This window comes from Schistocerca americana, chromosome 5 (assembly GCF_021461395.2).
Source record: "Schistocerca americana isolate TAMUIC-IGC-003095 chromosome 5, iqSchAmer2.1, whole genome shotgun sequence".
Lineage (NCBI taxonomy): Eukaryota > Metazoa > Arthropoda > Insecta > Orthoptera > Acrididae > Schistocerca > Schistocerca americana.
The window spans coordinates 671,241,797-671,254,089 of record NC_060123.1 but is presented as its reverse complement, the minus strand read 5'-3'; positions in this window follow the sequence as shown (position 1 = coordinate 671,254,089).

The following is a 12,293-nucleotide window of genomic DNA, read 5'->3' as shown; positions in this document are numbered from 1 at the left end:
CAGCTACTAAGTGAATTACTTTAATTTTAAAACCATATCGGCATTTGATCAGGCAGCAGTTTGTGCGTGCACATATTATGAGTTTCATACAGTACTAGACAGGCATGGAGACAATTTAACAAAAAATATTTCCGCATGCTCGTGTTGAGTGTATTGCGACACAGAGATTTTGAGATGGACACGTGCGAATCTGGATTTAGCGCTAATGGAGACAGCCGGTCAGCTGCCTGGGTGGTCTCGTACGCTCGGAATCCGGCAAGCGGCGCTCGCCAGCTAAGTGGAAGATCTCCGTAAATGGGCCTGCTCTACGAAAGCATTACAGCCTTCTTAGGGAACTGCGCAGAACAAAGCTTAAGTGAGCCAGTATTCGGTTACAATTAGCCGGGATTTTCGACCTAACCATCATTTTTTCTGCTACGTCAATAGAACCCCTGTCATGGTGGGATCCGTTGCGAGGATTTCGAAAGCTAGACGGCAGCTTACACAGAGAAATTTATCTGGTCGCTATGGGACTGAACCATTGGTTCTGGAAGTGTAAATAATTTACCTTGGAAGCTGAGTTTTACTGGTGTCGAACACTGATGATGCGGTGATCTTGCTGAGATACTGCGCGTTACTGTCGAAGGTAATGAGCTTGAGTAGTGAATCGAGTTTAGAGAGACTGAAGTCTACGTAATGACGACTCGTAGAACACAGGATACGCTGTCGGAAGTGGAGTGATGTAATTGATTAAAAGTCGACAATGGTGAAACAGGCTTAAGAGACAGCATACAAAGAAGAGATGGCCAAAGAGTCTTCAAGCAGGGGAAGGACCTCTTGACACGAGCAGAAGATGAGTGGCGTACTGGTGACCATAAAGACTGGATGATGTCAGCAGTGGCTCTCAGCTCGGAGTGTTAGTGAGCTGATGTAATAAATTATTAATGGACACCAGTCTCAGTTGGAAAAGAGGCTATGACAAATATGCAAACTTGCCTTTAAACGTGTAAACACACAGATTTATGGTGGTGGTAGTAAGTTCCCATGGGCCCAAACTGCTGAGGTCATCGGTCCCTAGACTTACACATTACATAATCTAACTAACTTACGCTAAGGACAACACACATCCATGCCCGAGGGAGGACTCGACACCTGCGACGGGGGGAGGGGGAGGGGAGGGGGTGCCGCCCGAACCGTGGCAAAACTGACAGATACTTAAATTTCAAGAGATTATAGAAAAAATAAAACAATTCTGGACCTCTAGAAATTTTTCTTCCTTTTGTATGTATAGCGACTATAGAAAGCTTTGGTGTTCCTAGGAGAGTGTTGTTCAATGTGTGAGGTTACTAAAATCATACATTTTCAGTCTGACATTAGGGTTAAAGCTCGTGTCATACAGAGTAGGAGTTGCTGTCAGATTAGCTAATGGTACTCACGATGGTTCCCAAACAGGCACCAATACTGTTACATACAGGTTGCTTGCCAGCAGCGATCTTCGCATCTTTTCGGGTGGTAACTCCGGTGCTGATTTTCTTGAAAGAGGCTGTGTGCACTGGTCAGTGAGGATTTCTATTGGCACTTGACAATCGGAAAGGGCAGCGACGCTAGAAAAAGGTTTGGCTGAAAAGAGAATGGCTCCAAAGTGGAGTAAGAAACTATTACAGCTTGAACTGGTACATAGCTGTGCTCATACGCTGTAAAAATTTCCATCTACTGTAGCTCTGACAAGAGTTTAGAGTAATGTGTCTATCTTGGGACTAAATACAACGTTATATCAAAACGTCATTAGTTACAATCATTTTAACATAGAATGCCAATCCTAATAAAGTAAGCTCACTAGGAAAAAAATTAGTCACCCCTTAAATAGCACACTGGTCGCTTTGGAGGGCTGTAGATGAAGTACAGGGGTGAATAAATGCACGCCTGAACATAAAGACAGATGGATAGCCAAGCCTGCAGCTTGCACTGTTGTATTTGACCACGAACGGCACCTGTGGAATGTTCTCGATACGTCCAAGTGTCAATCGTGGTCACAACAGTGTTCTGTGTGGTTGTGAGTACATCACGTCGGAGCTAAGTCAGTTCGAACGTGGGCAGATTGTTGGTGCTCATATGGTGGTTGCTTCCGTAACCGAGGCAGCTGAAGTGTTTGGTGTTTCAAGAGGCATCTTATCTAAGAATTATACTGTATACAGAGAAAGCGGAAGAACATCATCCGCTAAGTCGCAACGCGGACAGAAAATGTGTGTTGCGCTATCATGACAGGCGGTGATTGAAGAGTGTTGTGACGAAAAATAAGAGGACGACAGCTGCAAAAGTTACCGCAGAACTGAATGTCGTACACGTGAACCCTGTCACAACCGAAACAATAAGAAGGGAACACCTAAAGGAGGGAATCGCAGTGCGAACTGAAATCCCAAAATCACTATTCAGAGATGCAAATGTTCGTGGTAAGGAAACCTGGTGCCCGAGCTGTGGACGAATGGAGGAAAGTCATTTTGTCGGATGGGTGCCGTTTCACACTCCAAATGTACGTCACGAAAGTGAAAAATGGCGGGGGTTCTGTGATGATTTGGGCATCCACATCGTGGTACTTCACGGACTCCATTGATACTTCGCCCGATCTCATCACTGCCAAGGATTATGCGATCAGTTTGGTTGGTCAGAACCATCCGACGGTACAGTGTTTGTTCCCCAATGCTGACGCTGCATTTAAACATGACAGAGGCCCTTGTCGCTCAAATCGCATCGTCCAAGACTGGTTTTATCAGCATGATGATGAATTCTCGCATCTGCCCTGGCCACCGTGGTCATCACGTGTCAGTATTATCGAGAGTTTGTGGTCAGATTTGGAGAGAAGGGTGCGTGATCTCTACGTACCTCCATCATCGTTACCCGAAGTTGCCACTACTTTGTAGGGAGAATGGTATAAGATTCTCTTGGAAGCCATACAGGAACTGTATTTATCCATTCTGAGACGACTGGAAGCTGCTTTGAATACCAAAATTTTCCTAGGCCGCATTAGGCATTATAATGTGTTGTGTCTTCGGTGTTTTCATATTTTTGCTTTCCCCTGTAGTTCTGTTACCAGACGATTATTTGTCCCTTCGCTGTTAACGTGAAGTCGTGCGAGAGAAATAGTGTATAGGTGTCATAGGGCTGCGTGGAATCAGCACAGTAAGATCTCGGCGTGCGAACACGACAGAATGGCAGGAGGAGCTACGTAACGTTGCGTAAGAACAGCGGTCAATAAAAGATCGAAAACAGCAGAGACCGGAAACGAGTGACGTGGCTTATCAATGACAATAGGTTTCAAATTCGACAGGAATCGTGTCTCACCCATCGAGCTCCCGAGCGAACGTTGCAGGCGGAAATTCACGCAGCAGATATTCGGAGTCAGGTACCTCTCAGAAGGCCATTCCTCAAAGTAAAGTTGCATGTCTTCAGCGCACCAAACAAGGCATACTGGAGTCGCGACGTTGCCTCTTTCCAAATGGTGCAAAGCGTCGAGTGAACCAGCACTGTGTTGGGGCTGTAGGTTGTTCTGTGGTGCTCTGTGGCTGTCTCTTATACTCCGCAATGGACCATTTCATTCAGGTCAGCACGAAAATGAGTCAGGATGAAACCTGCTGGCTTTTTAGAACTGTGTGTCAGACTGGGATTCGAATCTGAAATTTTTGTCCGTTGCTAAGCCATTTCTCCTTTATATTCTTTCTTCCAGGAATGCTAGTCCCGCAAGGTACACAGGAGAACTTCTGTAAAATTTGGAAGGTAGAAGATAAGATAAGGCTGTGCGGTGGGTGAGAGGGGAGGGGGGACGGGGGGTGGAATCGCGAAATTGCTCGAATAGTTCAGTCGGTACAGCACTTAGTTTCTTGAAGCAAAGGTCCCAGGTTTGAGTCCCAGTCCGGTACTCACATTTAATCAGATAGGAAGCTGCAGATCAATGCACACTCCGCTGCGCACGGTGAAAGTTCTTCCTATGGACCAAGAAATTTACTTCAACATCGGTGTCTTTTTCATAATGAGTATGCTGTGAACTCTCTAATATGACAACAACCTAGTTCACAGAGCACGATCCGAGTTTGACGAACACTCACGAGCCCTGCGGCTAAGGGATCCGATCTTAATCCAACAGAAAACTACTGGAACACCGTCTAAGATCTCTAAGATCAGTAATGGGGTGCCTGCAGCTAAATGGGGTCTGGAGAGTGTCTCTCTCTGTATTCTCGTCGACGCAGAAAAAGGACAGTGGTGTGTCTAGTCCGAGAGAATGCAGTTCCGGTAGCCGCCTTTACAGGCTAGGGGACAGTTAGTTGCGCAATCTTGTAGCTTTCTCAAATTAACCGTATGGCTGGTACTCAAATTGATCCGCTCCCATCACTCGTTGGTCCGGTACCAGAGTAACACATCGGTAGCTGCAGATGGCTTTGGAAAGTTGATTATAATGTATAAATTGGCCCATTAAGTTTAACGAGTTGCTAACTAATTATGCAGATGGCCCATAATTACTGTCACTGGAGTAGTAATTTAGTCTGCTGTACTAATCTGTGATTGGAAACATTGATTATCGCGTAAGGGACTGGACTACGCAGTTGCTGAGACCTATACGTGTATACATGTGAGACATCGCTGCAAAGTCTCAGGTTTACTAACTATACAATACGTACAAGAGCCAAGATGGAACAATAAGATTAAAAAACAAAGAGACACGTCCTGAGATGCAATAGGCCCTATGGCAGGGATGCAATATTTCTCTTGTAGTGTTCGTCATATTCGTCGAAGAAGCAATAAAGACAACACAAGGAAGATTCATCAGTGAGATTAAAATTCTGGGTGAAGGTGTGCAAATGATAAGATTGGCTGAAGATAATGCTTTTACTGTGATAGTGAAAAGAATTACATGGCTTGCTGAATGGGATGAACAGTCCACGGGACACAGAATGCGAACTGAGACTACACAAGAAACTAAAGTTTGTGGACCAGCAAAAGATACATCGTCGACAAACTTAGCACGAAAATTAGAGGACCACTTAGTAGATGAAATGAAAAAAAAATCTGATACCTTGCAAGCAAAATAACGCGTACCAGGCGAACCAAAAATGATATGAAGCGGACTGGAACAGGCAAAGAGGGAATTCCTGGCCGGAAAAAGACCTTCAGTGTCAGACGTAGGCAGTGACTTGAGAAACATTCAGATAATGTTCGTCAAGTGTAAAAAGTCCTGGAGACACAGGAGAACGCAAGCTGGATTACATCATGGTGAGACAGTATATTCCGTAATCAGGTACTGGGTTTTAATGAGTATCCAGGAAGAGATATAGACAGACCACATTTTGGTAATGATTAAGAAAATGTTGAAGTTTGAGTGAATTATGTGCGACACAGAAGCACTGAGGAATGATGATGTGCGTTTGTAGTTGTATGTGGCTGTAGATACTGTATTAGTGAACACCGCAACAAATAGTTCAGATGAAGAGGAATGGTCATCCCTAAAAAGATCAATCACAACACAAACACAGGTACAAGGAAGGCAACTGCCATGAAGCCTTAGACAACAGAAGACATGATTCAGTTGATCGACGAAAGAAATAAATTCAAAAACATTGAGGATTAGAAAGGCATACAGCAATTTAAGTAACTTAAGAATGAAATCAATAGAACGAAGATGGGAGTTAAAATGAAATAACGCACAGAAAAGACAAAATGACATTTAATGAAATAACAGTAAATACACCAGTATTAAGACACTACTTTCGAGCAGGCTGCCCTTATTTACTTTCCGTGATACGAACTTTCAGGCGCCACGTGTAGTTTTCAATTCTTCATCTTTCGTTCTTCCTATCCGTTCTTCAAGTATTCCATCATAATTTCAATGTTTCTTCTTTATTTCTTCAGTGCACTTTATGCCTTCCGTTTTAGTTTTTAGCAACTTTCCTCCTGAGAATTTCTGCTTGTTTCTTTCCATCTTTGTCTTGACCTCTTGAGCCCGTGTAGTTGTTGACTTCTGCTCCCAAAGATATTTCGAGATCTTTTTGATTGCTTAAAAGCCATCCATTACGTAAATATATCCAAAGAAATGCAATCTCCGCATCTTCATTGTCTGTGATATGTTTTCCACATTTCGATAAATTTCATTATTCCTTCTCAATTTCAAAACATCTGGAATTTATTGAAGACATAATCTATTTTCTTATAATCCTTCTTTCTAATAGTTGTACATATTAAGACTTACAAAATCAGAGCCAATAATTGCCTGGCATTTAGGCATTCCGGTTCGATTTTGTAATATTATTAGGCTTTCCGTCGTACGAAAGCTGTGCGTACCCGTGGAAAGGCATTCACCTAGCTGTGTATTAAATGATCAGCTTATGAGATGAGACCTATTCTTTGAAAGACATTTGTTTTATATAATTTACGTAACTGTAAAGATGCGCATCTAGCGCGAACGCTAATACATCGATTGCTCAGTCAAAGAAACATTTTGACAGAAGCTGAACTGAGCGTTCCGCTTCGATCTAAATAAAAAATATGATGGTAAAAACCTTTGTAGATCTTCAGATTTTATTGTAATTCTTCTTGTAATGTGAAAGCGTAAAGAAGGTCGTCTTTAAGCATAAAAGTGAGCGGTCTTGTCAGCGTGCAGACAACAGTTACTAATTCATAAAATTCAAGTAATTTATGTTCGATACTGTAAATCTGCAAGTTATTGTTATGAAGGTGTTGAATGGTGCAAGAATTGTCTCGAAGGAAGGAGAAAAGTTATGACTGTAATTTGTGACAAAGAACGTGAACCAAGATTTCACAGGACAGGCTGAAATCTGATCGCACCATACAGTCAGAAATTACTTATGTGAGTTATACTGTTTATAAATAAGCCCTAATTGCTTGTGAGAATTATTTGAATATATTTAGTGTTTACCAGATTTCTTATTCTATTATTTTCCTTTTTTTTACCTCCATGTCATGGTATTTTTATAAATGTCAAAGAGCCTTTACTACAGCAGAGAATACTGCGGCATCCTGGTCGTAGACAGAAGGCCGCTGCTTGTCTTCTATACACCTCATAGCTGCCCCATTTATTAATGATTTCATTCGCAAATGCAATTTTTTATTGTTCATACTTAAAGGTTCCTTAGGTAATTATAAAATTCATACTGATTACGTAAAGAAATCCGGGTTGTTGTTTTCCAAGTAATAGAAGTCTTTGCGTATTCAAAAACTAGTCTCCTTCTGACAACGATCAGGAGCCGACCAGAAGACGGACGTCTTCGACCGCTTTCGTGTCTCCTGTGGCAAAGCTGTGCCAAACTGGGAACACGACATTCTAGTATGAAACACAATATATACGTAATTATCAGAATAAAATTGAAAAAAATTTAAATACATTCAATTTAATTATTTTTTTTCTTTTATCATACTAGAATTTCTGCATTGCAGTGCTATATGTTAAGGTATTTAGATAAGCACATTTTGTTATAGGTATTCTCAATCATAGTGTAAGACTTACCAATTGCAAACCTGTACCATGTGCATCTAGTACATACAGAAAAACAAATAGATAAAACAAAATAACTCAAAAATTAATGTAGGTGGTAAAAAAACACCATGTATTTGTAAATAGTTTGTATTTAAAAAGCTGCCAAGCATCATTACAGATCACACATCAAAATATGTATTATTAAATCAGTTTCCTTATATTGTAGACTACTGTTGATGCCCAACGTGAATAGAAGAAACGTGTCTGGTAGACAGAAATACACAATATTGAAAAAAAAAACGAAAAACACGACCAACCACGAAAGGATTATCCGAATAGGACAGAAAGACATGCATGTGGCGTACATGCACAGTCAAACAAATGAATAGGCTTTCATAAAAAATGAATGATCTATTCAAGACCAAGTCAATGATGAGTTGGTCAGTCTCTGGCCCTTAAGCGAGCAGTTATTCTGCTTGTCTTTGATAGAGTTGTTGGACGTCCTCTTGAGGGGTATCGTGCCAAATTCTGACCAGATGGCGCGTCAGATAGTCAAGATTCTGAGTTACTTAGAGGGCTCCGTCCATAATGCTCCGGTTGGGTAGAGCTCTGGCGACCTCACGGGCCAAGGTGGGGTTTGGCAGGCACGAAGACAAGCAGTAAACACTCGTGCCGTTTAGGGGCAGGCATTATCTTGCTGAAAAGTAAGCCCAGGATGCCTTACCATGAAGGGCAAAACAACGAGGCGTAGAGTCTCATCGACGTACCGCTGTGCTGTAAGAGTGACACGGATGACACCCAAAGGGGTCTCGCTATGAAAAGAAGTGGTATCCCAACTACCACTTCTGGTTGTATGACGGGTGACGGTCAGGCTGGTATTCCACCGTTGTTCGGGACGTCTCCAGACACATCTTCGCTGGTCATCGAGGCTCAGTTCGAAGCGGAACTCATCACTGCAGACAATTCTACTCTAGTCAGTGAAATTCCAGGCCGAAGACGCGTCTAGGTGTCGCTCCAGACAGCGGTGGGATACCAAACTGGCTGTCGCCCGCCATACAGCTCTAAAACCAGCAGTGATGTCTCGTGTACGATTTCTTTTCATATCAGGACCCCTTTGGTTGTTACTCGCGGCATCCTACGATACTCGACGGCCAGTTTCGTTACCTTTCATGGCAATCAATCCTGGGCTTACATTTCAGCAAGACAACGCCCGCCTAAGTGCGGCGAGAGTTTTTGCTGCTTGTCTTTGCGCTTGCCAAACACTACCTTGGACAGTTAAGTTCGCCGGCCCTCTCCTCAATTGAGAAAGTTTGAAGCATTATAGGCAGGGTCCTCCAAACATCTCTGGATTTTTACGATCTAACGCACCAGCTGGACAGAATTTGGTGCCATATCCCTCAGCAGGACATCCAACAACACTATCAATCAATGCCAAGCCGAATAAATGCTCGCGTAAGGGCCGGAGGTGGATCAACGCGTTGATTACTTGCTCAATTTGTGAAGTTATTCCTCTCGAATAAATCATCCAGTTCTCGTAAAATTGTAATCGTTTGTTTGTTCATGTACATAACATGTGCCAATTTCCGTAACATTAGGATAGCTCTTTCATGGTGTGTCGCTTTTTATTCAAAGAGTGTACAGCTATTTATATTATTTCATAATACGCAACTGAAGTAGCAGCTGGGGAAAAATGGCTTCTGGTATTAACAACATCATAGGGTGAACTCTTTCCGTCTTCTGTATCCTTTCCTCTTTACCAGACTTTTGTAATACTTTGTCTTCGATTGCTTCCACCAAATTACTGCACGTTTTCTATACGACAAAACTCAGCTCTCAAAAGTTTTAGAGCAATTTTTATATTCGTAGGAAATATTTTGACAGGAGAGATTCTTAAGCCTGCCATGTAAAATATCTTTTCCAGAAAAAATTAACTTCCATTGTTGCACTTGCTACACTTTCAGGAAACACAGTAAAGTCAACTACAAATCTTAGGCAGTTTATTCCAACTCTATTATTCTTTCTTCCCAGCGTGAGAGATAATATTTTGTATTCTTTAAATTTTTTATTCTAAGTTCTCACAAGTTTCTTTCCAAGATGCAAGTGCTTTCTTAGGCGCCCGTGTTTATTTTGATAGGTCGTGGTACCTCATCTTTCAGTTTTACTTTTGTGACCGCGTGTGTTACGAAACGTGGGCAGTGACCTCGAAACAGGATGAAGAATCCCAGTCTGTGACGACAGGAAAAGCTGGAAAACTTACTGGAATGAACCAGGAAATATTTTCTGACTAACGAACCCATCCTAGTTTGGAATTCGTTTCCTATCTTGTATGATACACAGTTTGCGTTACGTTTATTTTGATTAGTGGTTTGTTTCTTTTTCACAGTAAAGTGATATTTTCGTTTGTTTCGTAAGGCTTATTCTGGTATCTTTTGCTCCACTTTGCATATAAAGACGTGTGTCCACTAACAAGTAACTCAGCCTTCTTCAAGTACTTCTGCAAGTACTTGCTGCATTAGAATAAAAACTTGCGCAAGTTTGCTTCTGTAAGTCGCTTGAGCAAATTAATTTCAGGAACTTGCCGCAAGAGCTTGCAGATGTGTTTTCACTAGAGCCGCCTAGTGAAATAAGCAAGCGGAAGTCTACATTGTCAAGCTTACAGGTCAAAGCTGCTCTCACCGTTGTTGCGTTATAATTAAAGAAGGAATGTGACTAAAAACAAAGCGTTAGACAAGAAATGTAGCGTGCCTGGACCATGTTTTCATTCAGAAAAAAAGAAGTGTTTGGACTAAGTAAAGGCTACAGAGGCATGCATATTTTTCATGAAACACTGTTGAATGAAGTAAAACCAGAAAATTTTGAACAGGTTAAAAACCTCCTGTGATTGTTGTGCACAAGTTTTCAACATCTGTTGTGCACTGTGCAAGTATTCGAAAACAGGGTGCAAAAATACGGCATGCTAAGAGATGTGGCATTTAATTACCCGTCGACTTGTACATCATTATTTATTATCTTTAACACAAATGTGATGCATTTATGTTTACACTGACATTAAAAGAAATATAAAGACCTCTGTATTGCCATTCCACTCCGCTCCTGGTGAGAAAAAAAATAGTCAAATTCATTTCACTCTCTTTTGTCTGATAGTTACCAGCTATGTTTGTTTATGGGTACCTGTAGTACATTTTTTGTTTCCCGTCATCATTGCCCAATACTTCTTTCCGAAATTAACATTTTCGTACCAGTACTGAACATACAAAACTACTCTAAGTTTGTTGGAAGAGTAAGGAGAGACTGCGATCTAATACACCGAGTCTGAAGGAATACCGACAGGGTCCTTATAAGCTGTAAGACGCAAATGGCGGTTCTCTAAAAATTCTCAATAGTGTTTCGCGAAAAGAAAGTCACCTTCCCTTCTGGGATTCTCATTTGAGTTCGTGGAGCATTTCCGTAACAACGCATGTTGGTCGAGCCTACCGGTAACAAATATAGCAACTCGCCTCTTAATTGCCTCCACGTCCTCCTTTAATCCGACCTGGTGGGGATCCCAAACACTCTATCAGTACTAAAGAATGGGTCGGACAAGTTTCCGTACGCAGTCTCCTATACAAATGAGCTATGCTTTACTACAATTCCCCTAATACACCTAAGTCTGCCGTTCGCCTACCCTACGACCGACCTTATGTGCTCGTTCCATTTCTATCGCTTTGCAGTGTTACATCTAGATATTTAATGGACGTGACTGAATCAAGCAGGATGTCACTAATATTGTATCTGAACGTTACAGGTCTATTTTTGCTACTCATGTGCATTAACTTAGTCACTAGTCATCAAGGACAATGTACTAGTTTCAATTATTTTAAAATCTTACAGCCATTCACATATCTGGGAAACTATTCCGTATGCATGAATATTCGCTAACTGTCTGCACTGAAACGGTCTGTCAAACGCCTTCCGAAAAATCAAGGAATGTAGAATCTGCCTGTTGCCTTTCATCCACGGTTCGTAGAATATCGTGCGAGGAAGGGGCAAGCTGAGTTTCACACGAACGGAGCTTTCTAAACCGTACTGATGTGTGGACAGAAGCTTTTCCGTCTCACGGAAATTTATTATGTGTTAACTTTCCGAAGCTACTACTGTAGGATAACGAAAGTCTACTTTCTGGTGACGATTCCACGTCAAAGGACTGCTGAAGTAGCTTTTAAATGGAACTTGTGGAAGTTCACTTGCTGGTGGATGCACGCTTTAGGCCCACGAACGTTCAAAGATTCGCAAAGTTTTTTTGAGTAATTTATAACGGCGTGTGTCCACTACCCAGAAAAGTTTCGCAGAGCCCTTGTAGAAGCTACTTCTGCAAGCTCTTTGACGTGGGAACACCCGCAGAACAATCCGCTTCCTTAAGTTTCACTAACTTCCAAGATTGGGTTCTGCAAGTTAGTGGAAACACTTTCCTGCATTCTGCCACATTTACTTGAGGAACTTGCAGTTGGTGGAAGTTTTTCTAAAATTTGCGAAGTTTGGTACTCTGAATACCGATGCGAAAATGTCATTGTCCAAAAGGAGAATGGCACGAAAGAAAATAGGCCGAAGCAAATGTAAATTGCCAACATCAGCCAAGGAATTGCGAAATGAATTTATCGATTACTTTGTTTCATGAGGTCATTAAATTTTAGCTGTCTTTTCTTATTGTAGCACAAACATAAATAATTTCATTTGTAATGAGAAAAATAAACATGATTTGAAAAATTTTAAGAGTAATTAAAAGGCAATGTCTTGTTGGTACAGGTTGTCGCATTTTTGTATCCTGATTTGAAATATTTGATTGTACAATAGATAA